The sequence below is a fragment of the Apium graveolens genome, unplaced genomic scaffold, assembly GCF_009905375.1.
Source record: "Apium graveolens cultivar Ventura unplaced genomic scaffold, ASM990537v1 ctg3392, whole genome shotgun sequence".
NCBI lineage: Eukaryota > Viridiplantae > Streptophyta > Magnoliopsida > Apiales > Apiaceae > Apium > Apium graveolens.
Window position 1 is genome coordinate 110115 of NW_027418084.1, and position 16034 is coordinate 126148.

Below are 16034 nucleotides of genomic sequence, written 5' to 3' on the forward strand. Positions count from 1 at the left end.
TCACTAGGGAGTGTACCAGGTTATCGATTCAACAAAGCATTGGCAATCTGCCCAATTTGATTCACCAGAGTCTTGATAGAAACCGCTTGGCTCTTGCACATGAACCTCAACTCCTCCAATTTAGATTTTTCATTAGATTGACTTGTACTTCCATACGGTAGTTGTTGAAGTTGGAGTTGTTGTCTTGGTGCATATTGCGGTTGTTGAAAACCAGGAGGGTTGAATTGCTTTGCTGCATACAACTGATAAAGCTGTTGTACCGCATTCTGATTATTGCTCCAGCTGAAGTTAGGATGATTGCGGTTGTTGGGATGATAAGTGGCTGGAATTGGTTGCTGCGACCTCTAAAAGTTGCTTACAAACTGATCTGATTCACTAGAAATAGCATACTGCTCAGTTTCATGCGCACCTGCACAAAGCTCATAAACACTTGTGATCTGATTAACTTCATAATTAGCCAAAGAATCCACCTTCATCGTTAAAGTCTTAAGCTGAGCAGCTATAGCAGTAGTTGTATCCACCTCCATAATTCCTGCTACCTTGCCTTGAGGTAGTATCTGAGTTGGGTTCTGGTATTCATTAGCAGCCATCAGTTCAATCAACTCATAAGCTTCATCGTAGCTCTTAGCGCATAAGACTCCACCTGATGCTGCATTGAGCATGGGTCTAGACTGTGCTCCCAAACCATTATAAAAGCAGTTGATAATCATCCAGTCAGTCATCCCATGATGAGGACACTTCCTAAGCATCTTCTTATAATGCTCCCAAGCTTCACATAAGGACTCTCCTGATTGCTGCGCAAATTGAGTAAGAGCGTTCCTGATTGCAGCTGTCTTGCCATATAGAAAAATTTAGTAAGAAACTTATGAGCAAGATCTTCCCAAGTAGTGATAGAACCTGCTAGTAGAGAATGCAACCAGCACTTAGCTTTATCCCTCAGAGAGAATGGGAAAAGCCTCAGCTTAACAACATCTTCAGAAACATTGTTGAATTTGAAAGTGTCACAGATCTCGATGAAATCTCTAATATGCATGTTGGGATCTTCCGTTGGAGAACCCCCAAACTGAACTGAATTCTGCACCATCTGAATCATGCTAGATTTGATTTCAAAAGTATTAATCGTGATGGCTGGTCTGACAATACTAGATTGAATGTCATTAATCTTCGGTTGAAAAAATCCATCAAAGCCTTCGGATTCGCTGCTGGTTCTCCCATTACAACAAAAACTTCTTCTTCAACTTTTTCCTCAACAAAGACTTCTTCTTCAAGAACTTCTTTTTTCTCACGAGATTGAGAACGCGTTCGCATACATGCTCTCTAGAGTACCTGAAACACAAAAAGTACCCTTGTAAGTAAGATATTCGAGTCAGTGAACTTTAACGACCACTGATGTCAACCACATAAACTAAATTAAACATCGAGTCCCCGGCAGCGGCGCCAAAAACTTGTTAGGGCTAAAACACGCGCTAAAATTACACGCAAGTATACGCGTTCACAAGTTGTATAAGATATAAATCAAATTCGTACCCATAGAGACTCTTTTTAGTTAACTTAAGATTATGCACCTATGCAACAATTGTATGGCTATCGCTCAATGCTAAGACAATAACAAGTTGAGATGTTTATAACTAAGATTAAATTAACATGCAATTAACTAAGAATAAAAGTGATTGAATTAACTATATGAGACAAACATGGGATTCTAACTTCATTAAATACTTCATTTAAAGTCATTGTTCTTAACCTTAACATGCAATGGTGATGACAATAAATCAGATAACACGGAACTAGTAAACGCCAAGTTTCGTTGCACGAATACCCTACTACTAGACATCCACAAAAGAGCTAGAAGCTAAGTAGACACCAATTATGCTTAGACCCTATATGTCTATAGAATTTGAAAAGATAACGGTTTAATGCATAAGTTATCTATCGTGATTATATAGGGAAAGTAAGATGGTTAAAATTACCTACGAATCATGCATAATAATTATACATGAACCTATGCTAGCATGGAAATTTCTAAACCTCTATATTCACTTTCGCTTCAATAGAGATTAACACGCTATCTTATATGTTAGCTATGCACATAAGACGAATAAGCACAACCAATACTAGGATATCAATCAATCATCACACACCAAGATATTGAAACAAATTAACTATAGAATTCCACAAGTAAATCTGTTAGAACCCCATAATAACGATTAGTTCACAACCGAACTCATCGTCACCATAGGTTTCAATGAAAGCATGGTATAAAATCTAGAACTTTATAAACTGAATAATAATCAAAAGTACGTTAACAAGAGTGTAAGGTTCAAACGAATAAAAAAACAAGCATCCAACGTTACAATTTAAGCAAAGAATCACAAGTAAAAACAATATTTTCTTCTCCTTCGTTGTATTATGCTATTAGGTCTTCTTATTGCTCTCTCCTTTTTCTCGTTGTTATCAAAATCGTCTTTAAAAGGCTTTATATATAAGCCCAATATGATCTGGAGTCTGAAAAAACATTATTATATTGCAATCAGGATTCTGCAATCCCGACCCAGTGTGGTCGCCCCGCATACCAGCGGGAGTGCGCTCGCTTTCTGACAAATTGGCACGGCTGCTCCCAAGACTAGCGCGACCTGCCCTGACCTTCTGGAAATTCTTATTTTTCTTGTTTCCTTGACTTCAATTGCTGGTTTTTTTCGTGTTAAATCCCGAGGCTCCATCCTAACACCCTTTTAGCATTGAAATAATGTAAAATCAATTCCTTCTTCCAAATATACCCTGAAATACAAAACACATCAAAAACATATCAAAAACACAAATAACTTGAGTACAAATCACCAATTCGAGCCTTTACGAAGCGTTCTAAGTGGATATAACTTCCACTTATTAAGATGGTACAGTAGGATTGGTCTTTATTCCAACAGATCAGCAAGTAGCAGATATATTCACCAAGCCTCTCTGTGAAGCCACATTCACAAGATTGGTGAATGAATTGGGAATGATTTCAGGGCAGTTCTCAAACTCTGATAATTAAGTCTGCTGATATTTATTGAAGCATGGTATCTTACTATTTGTTAGTACTTGCTAGATACTGATTTTTATGCTAAATGTTTAATGCCATGATAACATGCAAACTGTGCTAAATGATCTTATATGAAAATTGCATGTTGAACTACTGATTTTCTTATAAACTATGTATTTAGTTAAACTTGTTTTGACTAATAGTTTATATCAGTAGTTGTTAAATCTTGATACTAGTAATTAAGATACTGATAATGGTCAAACCATGATTGATTGTTATACTTCATTGATTATTTTGAATTTATTCAAAATAAATTGTTCACAGTATATTTAATTAATCAGTGAGTGAGTGGAATATCTTTTAATTTTTTAAATGGGTTAGCTACTGATGCAAGTATCCGTTGATACTTGAGTATTTATATTGGGAATAGGAATATGAAGAGAGAGATTACTTTTTGCTGGCCTAAATACGCGTAATTGTGTATATGTTAGTCCCTAACAGGGCAACAAGAATTACAGAAGGGGGGTTGAATAGAATTCTTGAACCTTTTTCATAAATTATAAAATATTCTATCTTAATAATATATAAGTGTTTGATTTGCAAAGTGCGTAATAAGAAGTTAGTAAAATCAAAACACGGGTAATTAAAAACACAAGTCTTTAAAAACTTTCTGGTGGATTTGAATGTATCCACCAGAGATATATATTATATTAAGAGAACTCTGTGTAGCAAGATTAGCTCACAACTGCTTACAAATATGAACAACTAAGTTTACAGAGAAATGCTAAGGATGCAGCTTACAATTATTTCTATGAGATAATGTCCTTGCTTAGTTTTTTTCTATTTGCTACTTCTTGGTTTATATATCACCAAGATTACAAAGTAATAAGATAAGATAATAAAACAAGACCTATCAAGTCTAATAATATGCTACTTCATTACTCTATTTCAGCATCTTTGAATATCTTCATAATAACATGGAAATGGCAATGCTTCTTTGTTCTTTAAAACCCAGTTGAATAGGCTTCCACATTCCTTTTGCATACACTCGACGCATGTGACTATGATGTCACTGTCAACAGATATTTTAATTGATTATCCGTCGGGTACATGATCATCTGTCGGGTTGCCTTGTTGATCATCCGTCGAGTGGCCTTGTTGTTTATCCGTCGGGTAGCTATCTGGCACTTGACTTTATTTCATTTATGCAGTATTACAAGACATCATCTATGTACAATTAATCAACCTATTCTGCATATCTAATTAAAGTCAACATGACTTGAGTGCTACTACATAATCTAAACAAGGTGTATGCAGAAATGTGCTACAGACTTATTATTACACAAGCTACTCACTCGATGGATAATAAATCATCATTCATCGGGACTATATTGATTCATCCATCGGGACTATATTCCTTATCCGTCGAGTGTTACATTTTTCACTAAGTAAAATCTACTAAGGTGTTTTGTTAATGAAATCATCAAGTTCACAACATATCCACAACAATCTCCCCCAATTTATGTCTACTGGAATTGTAGCCATAAATTAAGAGAAACTTGATGATAACAAAACATCCTAAAAAATACAACTTCAAAAGTAAGTAGATAGAACTGTAAAGTGCTTCAAATAACAAAATGCACAAAGATTAGCTCACGGTCATTTTCAAGGTGCTCCTCTAGCCTGAGCAGTTTAATCTAATTCCTTAAAGGTTTGGATCTCTTTCCAAGCTTTCTGTTGTTTTCTTCTATCTGATTTTGGAGCTGTCTGTGGAATTCCAGTTCATCAGATTCTGAGAGAGTTAGTTTTTCTTGCATTTACAAAAGAGTCTCATTGCTAGAGATGCTCAATTGGTCTTCTAATCTGAAACATCTTCTAACTCCTTTGTCATCCATGAACTCCATCAGCCAGTAGGGCCTTAGATGCACTCTACTCCCTGTGTAAGGAATGGTTAGAGTCTTTGGGAGTGCATCTTTAGCTCTAATACTCCTCAGTTCTTCAATCTTCTTTAGAACAAGTCTTCTTGCAGTTACATTGTATCCAATGTTCTTCTTAAATGATGAATAAACCTTTATCAGCACAGATTGGCTTTCCTGAAGGATCCTGTGAAGTGGCCATTGAATCTCCTTTCCTCCCTTGTACTTGAAAACTAACCTTTCAGGTAGATTCCTGTAGGCATCAATCCCTCTAACTTCTTCCACTTCATCTAGATAGAGGTTTAGATCAGAGAATTCCTTGATGTTATATAAGTACATGTAATCTCCCTTGTTGACATTGGATTGAGCTTTGGTTAGAGATTTGGATTTGAGAGGTGACAGCTTCACTTTCTTGACTGCTCTTGACTTTTTTCTCTTTGGCTTGTTAAGGATTGGAAAATTGAAGTCAGGAATTGGTAGACTTTTTAAATTGAGGATGTCCAGCCACCACACAAATTTCTTTACCATTCCTGAAAACTTTAGCAATTCTCCTTTTCAAAGCTGACTCAGCTAGATCCTTTAGAAGGCAATGGATCTTGACAACAGTTTCTTATCATCAGGCTTTGGTGTCTCATATACTGTATCCAAAGGGTTCTTTAGTGATGATTTTGGATAGTTCACCCTTGGCTTCAAAAGTACTTAGCCTTTGGAGATTTGATACAGGATGGTTGTCCTCTTTCCAGATAGTTCATGCTCATTTCATTCACAGAGATTTGCCTATCTTGAGAGTGATGAATGGCTGACTTTTCTGGCTTCTTTGCTAGCCCAAACTTCTTTTGAATATCCTCATCAATTTTCTCCCAGTTGATTGGATTCAACTGCTCCTTTTCAGCTGCTCTTATATTGGCTGCTGCTTCATTTATCAGATCAATGTTTTCCTTAGCTGGTGGCTTTGAGATAGTAATTGTATGCACAATTACTTTGCTAACTTGAATGTTGAGCACTTTTTGCTCCCCCTCACTCCTAGAACTCTCTATCTCCCCCTTTTTGTTATCATCAAGCTGAGTAAAGGAGGAGGTTTGTGCAACCACTAGTTTTTGAAGCAAGTCTGTTTGTTGAGCTTAGTGTAGATGAATTGCTGTAAAAGATGCTTCCATTGCTGTCATTCTTGTATCCAAGGCATCTATCTTTGTGGCAAGATCAGAATTTTTCCTGAGCTATCTCTTAATGTCAAGCATTGTAGCTTCTGGAAGTTTAGAGTCCATCTTGTCAGAAATGGCCTTTTCATCTCATCAATATCACCTTTGATAGTGTTGACATCTCAAGCATGTTGAAAACCTTGGATTTGTTGTAGTTGCAGAGAAGCAAGATGTGCTTGAAGGAGCTTTTTGGTGTTGGCATTTGTGGTGGTTTGAAGAGCAGAATTTGTCACACCCCCCAACTTATCAATACATAATATATAACTATTACAATATTTTAAAGAAAGTAAATACAACTGAATCCAAGATCTTACAGTTTAGGGTTTGGAACAGCCAACACTACTAACTATTACAACTGGTTTTAATATCGAGTCCTCACACAAAACTATCTCCTATTCAACGTGAGCTCGGACATACGCATCGACATCACAAGTCTTACGTGCTGTCTGCTTGAATCTAACCATAGCTGCTAGCTGTAATATCAGGGTTAAAGCAAGTAGTGAGCCAAATGCTCAATAAGTGCTAAACAATACGATACAAAACATAAATCGAGATATATATTAAAGAATGAAAATGTGAAGATATAACTAATAATAACAAGAGATGAACTTTTGGGTGATGGCATCATTTGCTTGAATCAAAAACTTTTTCAAAAATCATATCTTAATTAAAAAACCATTTTATGACGCTACGGATTACAGCCGGTGATCAGCCGCGAAGTAATCCCGAACCTCGCTGGGTTCTAAAATATTAATGGGATCCCTAGGCAACTTTTAAGCCTACAATATCGGTGTGGAAAGGATTTGCGTCTCAGTCCAGATCCACTATTTAAAGAAAACATTTACCCCCCTTTGGGACTGAAAATCCAAATTTTAATCATTTAAAAAACTGATGTCGATTGATAATAAAATTTCTTAAACAGTAAACATCTTTATCAAGGGATTGTAGATTGACTTGAAACACTGGAATTATGTTCACTAAATCTTAGGGCCATGATCCACTAGACTTTACTCTATCAGGGTAATTGAAAGGTTTCCATTTACAGAATTTTGACAAGGAGATTTAGTAGGGTTATTGGATAATATGAAAGAGTAATGCCAAATTAGACTTAAAGTAATGGTTTTAGACAAGGTATAGGTATTAGAACATCAAGAAGATAAGCATTACTGGTTACAAGTATGATAGAGGTGTTAAGATATAAAGAAAGTGATTATTAGCTCAAGGTATATCAGGATGTCAAGCTTTAGGGTAAGGATAGGGTTATCAAATAATCGTGAATGACTTTAAAGAATATCTGGCTTTTAGGTATCAAGATAAAGTTTTTATAGGTGTTCTTACAAGAGTTAAATCAAGCATCAGGGTGTAAAATCAAGATTTCTCAGTAATCAATAGCATGTTAATCAAAAGGATCAATCAGGTATTATAACAATTCTATATTTTATCATGGCATCCCAATTACTTTGGTATACTAGCATGGTATGATTTTTGATCTACTTACAATAAGTACTTGAGGGTTCATGGCATTTCTATATACTACGAAGATAGATTTGAGAATCACTTGGTCCGGGTATAACAAGATTAATCTGGATACTCGCATCATATATATAAGAACTATTTATCATACATTCGCAGTGTAAACTAAAAAGTAGGTTGAATCACTTGCCTTGAGAAGGCTCGACTGGACTGGATTGGAAAGTAGGAGCAACTGGAAGCTTTACTCGACCTTTATGGCAAGTTTACCCTCGTCTCGAGATCCTACACAATTAATAATAACCTCATTATAATATATTCTCACCAACGCAACCTACTTACAAACCGAAATTAAACACAAATGGCACTTAGGCCTATATGCACGCAATTTATAATCACCTTATAAACATAATAGTACACATAGCCACATATACTCACATACCATATTTAAGTACCAAATAATATCACACACACCATATTTCAACACTAGGATTGGATGATCTCGTTCCACAACTTAAGTCACTTGATCGCTAAACTAGTCAAAGTCTCCAAATTTTGGCCTCCTAACTCGATGTGCCTTTACTAAACTATCCAAAACCTATTGACCCTCACTTGAGCCTTTCACTCTACTGGCTTTATGCTATCTTGCAACTATAGTGGTCAACCTAGGCCTCACTCATAAATGCTCTAAAACTATCTGGTAAGTGAAGGTGCTTACTAAGGTAAATTTCAGAATGACATCTATGGTTTCTTAGGTGCATTAGACACTCTTACACTACAAGTTTACCTCCAAAACTTCTACACTAGACTCTTCTGATCATAACGAAACTCCCAAACTTGATGTGGCTCAAGGGCCTAGCTTGGACCTCCCTAGGCCTAAGCTTAAAGTCCATGGTTCCCCTGTTTTTTGGGGCTGAAAAGGTCCTGACTTTAACTAACTTTTGACACATTATTCTAACTCAAATCCTATGAACTATGGCTGGAAAAACTCCTCTGACACTCCCTCTAAATAAGTCCCAATATGTCCTAATGAGGTCCTACCTATGACATGGTCAAAACTTCCTATTTCTAAGTTGCAACAAAACTGTCCCCTGCTGGACAGATTTTGTGATTCCACTCGTTCACCTAAGCAAACGTCTTACAAACCTCCAAAAAACACCTAAAACCTATTATATACTCCTAGTTCTAGTTTCTGGTGGCTTGGGCCTCAAAGTGCACAACAAATACTCATTCAAAACTTCCCCATAAACTAGTACATCAAATCTGGAAAAATACAAACACTAACTAATCCCTTTCCACCTTGACTCCCACTTATTAACCAAACATCCAACCTTTACCAAAGCAAACCTAGTGAATCAACATCCTAAAATAGTGCCTCAACAGGAGTGGAGATCATCCATTCCCTAGAACACCAACATGCAAATAAAAATATAACATGCAACTCATGGAAAACACTTAAAAAGATTTCGGCTAAAACATAGAGTTTAAATTCTTGTAAATTCGACTTGTACCTATTACTCAACCTTAATAATCATGAAATATATCTTCTCTTAACTATTATTTAGAAATATATCATGGAAACAATCTATTTCAAGCACAAATAATTCGAATTTATAGATTTTTAAACATGAAAACATGATTTCGAGAAGAGTAGCATACACAATATGGTTGATCATCATATTAACATCTTAAAACTAGCATGCATGGATAAACATGATTATATAGTGAAATTTCAGTAGCATGCAAAGGTTTTTAAGGCATGGTTTCTCCATAAAACACTTGTTTAAAACATATATGAAATGTATCTCATAGAGAGCTCTTGAATTCACAAGAATCAAGAGTTTCTCTTTGGAGATCACACAAAAGCTACACATGCAACCATGAAACTTCATCTCCCAAATCACAAAACTCTTGGGAAGTATATAAAATAAATGTAGGTGGAAGAATTACACTAGGGAAGATGAGAAATGGGATGGAAAAATGGAAGGGAGTGGGGGAGGGGGTTCTCGACCGAGAGCAAGGAGAGGGGGGGAAGAGAGAAAAAGAGAGGTGAGTTGGAGTGTGGAGTGAGTGAAATGATTTCTCATATTTTGTTTTTGGTTTTATGCCTTTTATTGACTAAAAGAAATGAGTGGAAATGAGATTGTGCAAGAATACCCTCTAGCTAAAGTTAGGCCATTTTGCATGCAAGGTTAATGTGGTAATTTGGTTAACAACAAGTGAGTTAGTGGGGTTGGAAAGGTCTCCTTTGCCCTTTAATAGAATGGAAGAGTGATTTGCATGCAAGGGTTTTCATGTAATTTGCTAATTATAACAAATAAATTTTTAAAGATTTATTTTTATAAAATAAAAATACAAGTTCAAAAATTATAAAATTTATACCATAATATAACTTGGATTTTTAGAAATTTTATAAGATCACTTTTGAAATTTGTGAATGAAATAACTTTTAAAAGAAATTTTTTCCAAGGTTTAGAATATTCCTTATAAATCAAAAATAAGGGAAATAAATAAACTTTTCCTTTGAAAAAATCATATTCTACATAAAGCAATTTATAATGCAGAAATTTTCATTCACACCACGTACAATCATTAAGTATATTTACATTCGGCTCTAATATTATACAAAGTTCACAAATAATATTACACAAAATATCGGTCATAACAGAATTTGTCTGACTTATGAGTTGAATCAGGGTTGTCTTGAAGTAGTGTTCATCACAGTGCTTTAAAAATGCCCAAGATGGCATGCCTGATCTTGAACTAGAGCCTACTTCTCCCCCTATATCCAATGGCTCTTCTTCACTATCTCCACCTTCACCTCCAAAGAATTCTTCTGAACCACCAGTCTCATAATCAACATCACTAGCTATAGAGGGCAAAGTTGTGATGGCATATTTAGCTCTTAGCATTGACTGTGTGGTGTGCACCAAGTTGAGCATCCTTTATGCATTATCATTGTCCTGTTCAGCTAGAAGTTGATATGCTGGAACAGGGTGAGTAAATGTCTCAGCATCAAGGGAGGTAGAATCTATAACAGTTTGAGGTTGCTGAGATAGTCACTCCCTATCTGCATCCTGGACATTCATTAACTCACTTGCAATGACATACACCCTTATATCTCCTGTACCTGCATTTCTCTCATTATCTCTCTTTTGTTGCATCAAGGTCTCACCTTGGCTACCCACCCTCACACCCTCACCTTCACCATCTAAAGCGGGACTCCTCATACTCTCTTTTGCCAATCCTGAAGAACCGGATTGCATATTTTCACTCTTCACCTCTTCTTTTTCTTGGGAGCAACCCAGACTCTCACTCAGTTCACTCCCTTCCCTCAATCCTAGGAGTAATTGTACTACCACTAAGTCTTCTGCACTTGAGATAAATGATAAAATTTGAAGTTGTGCAGGGACACTCGACGGATGAGGAATATCCATCGACTTATTAGTTTGACTATCCGACGGATAACTGCTGTTAGGCTTATCCATCGGAATACAATCACTACTCGACGGATGAACAATATCCATCGAGAGAGTAGGAATAAATGAGTTTGGAGTGGAGACTATTGTGGACTCTGTGCAGATTGATGAAAATTTTGGCACAGATGTCTCAATAGTTCCTGAAAGAATTGGCAAGTGAGCTAACAAATCATCCAAAAGATGATACTCACTTGTACTAGATTTTGGCTTCCCCAACAGAGTTAAAGAAGGGGAATCAGGAATTGATGTGTTGATCATATCCACATCCAGAGAGTTTGTGGGAGAATTTAGTGTTTGAGGTGCTTCTATAACTAAAGATTTTGGCTGTGACTCCACATTTATTGGAGCCACATCAAACTGACTTTGAAAAGGTGTAGTGACTGTGTTTTTAGCACCAGTTTGCACAGTGTATGAACCCTGTGCATCCCCAAGGGTTTTTGGTTTCTTCTTTCTAGTATAGGTTTGGGGTGAGCTTGTGTCCCTTACCCTTTTGGCCTGGGCTCTTGGCTGAGAGCTTTGTTCAATAGTCACATCCTTTTGAGAGGATACAACTAGCAATGAGCTTATTTCCTTATTAAGCACCGCAGTCTGTTGGGAAACTGCACTGTGGCTAGGCTGAGAAACACTCACCTCTCCAACCTTATCCTTAGGATTTCTTTTATGTTCACCCTGTCCCTCACCTACCTTACCCACCTTTACACTCCCCTTTTTAGATTTGGTGGATTTTGCAACTGGCATCTTTTGAGAGATGCCAGAGGGGGCTTTCTTTGACTTGGATTTAGAACTTTTGGATTTAATAGCTTGGGTAGGAAACTGTTGGGACATTGACACAGTTGTCATAGCTATACTAGAATGCAAAGAAATTTGTGAGGTTGGAAGGGTAGAGGCAGATGAAATTACCTCACTTACCTGAGGTGCTTCTATTACAAGGAAATAGAAGAGTGGCACCTCTTTGTAATGGTTTGCCATGTTCAAATCTGAAATAATTCTTCTCTCTTGAACCCAACAATCTAATTTGTTGGTTGGGTTCTCAAGCAAAATATCCTCAGAGAGGTGGTTAGCAATCATCATTAAAAATCTAGCATAATAAACATTTTTACCCCTTTTATTTAACTCCCCTAACTTAAACCCCAACTCAAACAAAACAAGATCACTAAAGTTAAAGAACTTATCAGTAACTAGCATGTAAAGCATGTTAAGCATAGAGATATTGACAGAATCAAAAATACTGATTTTACCATAGAATACCTTAGTAACTACATCACATAGATAACTCCATTCCGTTTTAAGACCCAACCTCCTAATTTCAATTAACTTAGAAGTAGAGAGTGCATAGCCCATGGAGTTAAGCATATTAACAATGTCAGTGACTGTGTGTGGTGAAGTTACAATATTATCAGGAATTTTAAAACATGCTTTAACAACATCACTATTAATACAGAATTCCTTACCTTTAATAGTGAGTGTGATGGTCTTATCAATTGAGTTGTACACATCAGTTGACCATATTTCTTCAACAACCTCACAGAAGATGGTGGGTGATTCTAGCATGGCATAGTTGAGTTTGCAGTTATTCACAAAATCCATCATTTTGTGGTAGTCACCAGACTGTTGAATCCCCTTGTTTACTAGAGTCGTGAAGTTGTTCTTCTCATAGATAAATCCAGTTTGTGACATGATCTTGACGACTGGTGCCATTGTTAGAGAGTGGAAATTGCAGAGATAGAGATGATAATTGCTTTTGAGAAAGAGAGAATTTAGAGCAGATGAATTGAGAATGATAAAAGAAAAGCAATAAAAATGAATTATACTTTTATACTATCTCAAAAATAACTGTCAAAAATAATAAAGTAAAATAAAATAACCAAAAAGAATTGCCCAAAATAGCCATTTAAAAATAAACTGTAAAAATTCCTTCAATTATCCGTCATGTTATACTTGCAAACTATAAGTATACTCGATGGATAATGTTCAGGGAATCAACGGCTAAAAATAAGAGAATTCGACGGATGAGGATAAATCAGTTATCCGTCGAGTCATAAAATATTCCAGAAAAATAATTGATTTTATTAACAAAATGTATACCGACGGATGATCAAACTCGATGGATAATGATCATCCGTCGAGATGTAAATTTTGACTTAGCCAAAATTTCATCCAAGACTGAAAAACGAATTAAATTTCTGGCTGCATTATAACTTGCAAATTATCTGAAAAGATTTAAGAATAATTTAGCATACCTAACTCACTTACCAACCTTGAAAAGATGGATTCATCCAGTGGCTTGGTAAATATATCTGCAAGCTGCTTTTCACTTGGAACAAAATGTAGTTCCACAGTACCATTCATTACATGTTCCCTTATGGAGTGGTACTTGATGTCTATGTGCTTTGTCCTTGAATGTTGTACTAGTTTTTCAGTGATGGCAATTGCACTTGTGTTATCACAGAAAATGGGAATCCTTTCAACTTGCAAACCATAGTCTAGCAATTGGTTTTTCATCCAAAAAATCTGTGCACAGCAACTGCCAGCAGCAATATATTCAGCTTCAGCTGTAGAAGTAGAAACTGAATTTTGCTTTTTACTGAACCAGGATACAAGCTTGTTTCCTAGAAATTGACAGGTTCCTGTTGTACTTTTTCTATCAATTCTACAACCTACATAATCTGCATCTGAATAACCAGTTAGATCAAAACCAGAATCTCTAGGGTACCAAATGCCAAGTTTTGGTGTTCCCTTAGGATATCTGAAGATTCTCTTAATAGCTACTAAGTGAGATTCTCTAGGATCAGCCTGAAATCTAGCACACAAACATATAGCAAACATTATATTTGGCCTACTAGCTGTTAAGTACAGAAGTGAGCCAACCATGCCCCTATAACTTGAAATATCCACAGACTTTTCAGTAGTGTTTAATTCAAGCTTAGTTGCAGTGGCCATGGGAGTTTTTGCAGATGTGCAATCCATTAGATCAAACTTCTTCAAAAGATCATAAATGTATTTAGTTTGACTAATGAATATTCCATCACTAACTTGTTTAACTTGCAAACCAAGAAAGTAAGTTAGTTCTCCCATCATACTCATTTCATACTTACTTTGCATCAATTTGGCAAACTTTTTGTAAAGTTTTTCATCTGTAGAGCCAAAAATAATGTCATCTACATAAATTTGAACAAGTATACTAGAGCCATTAACATTTCTAAAAAAGAGTTTTGTCTACAGTACCTCTAGTGAAGTGATTCTCTAAAAGAAACTTTGACAAAGTGTCATACCAGGCTCTAGGAGCTAGCTTCAGTCCATAAAGTGCTTTCAAAAGATAGTAAACATATTTTGGAAAATTTGGATCTTCAAAATCAGGAGGCTGACTGACATAGACTTCCTCCTCCAAATCTCCATTCAGAAAGGCACTTTTGACATCCATTTGATAGACTTTGAAATTGGCATGGGCTGTATAGGATAAGAAGATTCTGATGGCTTCAAGTCTTGCAACAGGAGCAAATGTTTCATCAAAATCTATTCCTTCTAGTTGACAATAGTCTTAGCAACCAATCTAGCTTTGTTCCTAACTACTATGCCATTTTCATCCATCTTGTTTCTGAATACCCATTTGGTGTCTATTGGATTCTTTCCTTTAGGATTGGGCACCAGCTTCCATACCTTATTCCTCTCAAATTGGTTTAGCTCCTCCTGCATAGATAAAATCCAATCAGGATCCAACAAAGCTTCTTCTACCTTCTTTGGTTCTTCCTTAGAAAGAAAGCTGTTGTATAGACATTCTTCTTGAGTTGCTCTCCTTGTTTGAACTCTAGAAGATACATCACCAATGATGAGCTCAAAGGGGTGATCCTTTGTCCATTTCCTTTATTGAGGTAGATTAGCTCTAGATGAAGAGGCCTCATTGTTGTCTTGATGTGTGATTGAGTTATGATTGTTAGAAACTCCCCCTGAGTTAATGGATCTTTGATTTGAGAAAGGGGAACTTTCTGTAAGTGATCTTTTTTGACTTTCAGCTTCTTTTGATGACCCGACGGATGGTGAATTTTGAGTACCGACGGATGAAGCTGGTTGTCTCCCGACGGATGAAGCATTTTGCAACTCGACAGATGTTGAATTTTTTGCTTCATTGGTAGTGGATTTTTCTGCATTATCCTTTGATACTGTTTCTTGATCACTTTCATCATCACTGCCATCACTAACCATCTCCATATTGTCAAATTTGAGGCTCTCATGGTAATCTCCATCTTACAGTCCTTCAATCTTTTTATCATCAAACACAACATGTATTGATTCCACAACAATGTTGGTTCTTAGATTGTAGATTCTATATGTTTTACCAACAGCATATCCAACAAAAATTCCTTCATCTGCTTTATCATCAAACTTCCCATTCTGATCAGTTTGATTTCTCAAGATATAACATTTACAGCCAAAGACATGAAGAAAATTTAGAGTTGGCTTCTTGTTTTTGAACAATTGATAGGGAGTCATGCATTTTGCTTGATTAACCAGAGAAATATTCTGAGTGTAGCATGCAGTATTTACAGCTTCAGCCCAGAAATATGTTGGTAATTTAGATTCTTCAAGCATTGTCCTTGCAGCTTCAATAAGTGATATGTTTTTCCTTTGTACTACTCCATTTTGTTGTGGAGTTCTTGCTGCTGAAAACTCATGCAAAATCCAAGAGATGATGATATCAATGCAAAAGCATTGATAGGGAGTCATGCATTTTGCTTGATTATTGACTTGCCTTATGTGATTGATGATGATTTCACTAGCCTCATCTTTAGACTTTAGGAAATATGTCCAAGAGAACTTTAAGAAATCATCTATAATTACTAGGAAAAATCTTTTCCTTGAGATGGACAACACAATGACTGGTCCAAACAAATCCATGTGTAGCAGTTGCATAGGTTCTTCAATTATTGAATCAAGCTTCTTTTTGGTAGGC

At 36.2% G+C, this 16034-nt stretch overlaps 1 non-coding gene across 1 annotated transcript; it reads left to right on the forward strand.

The window, feature by feature from the left end:
- Positions 1-720: 720 nt before the first annotated feature.
- Positions 721-827, forward strand: LOC141701143 (small nucleolar RNA R71). The gene has a single exon (XR_012566687.1). It is a non-coding gene; the product is annotated as a small nucleolar RNA R71 (small nucleolar RNA).
- The last annotated feature ends 15207 nt before the right edge of the window (positions 828-16034 follow it).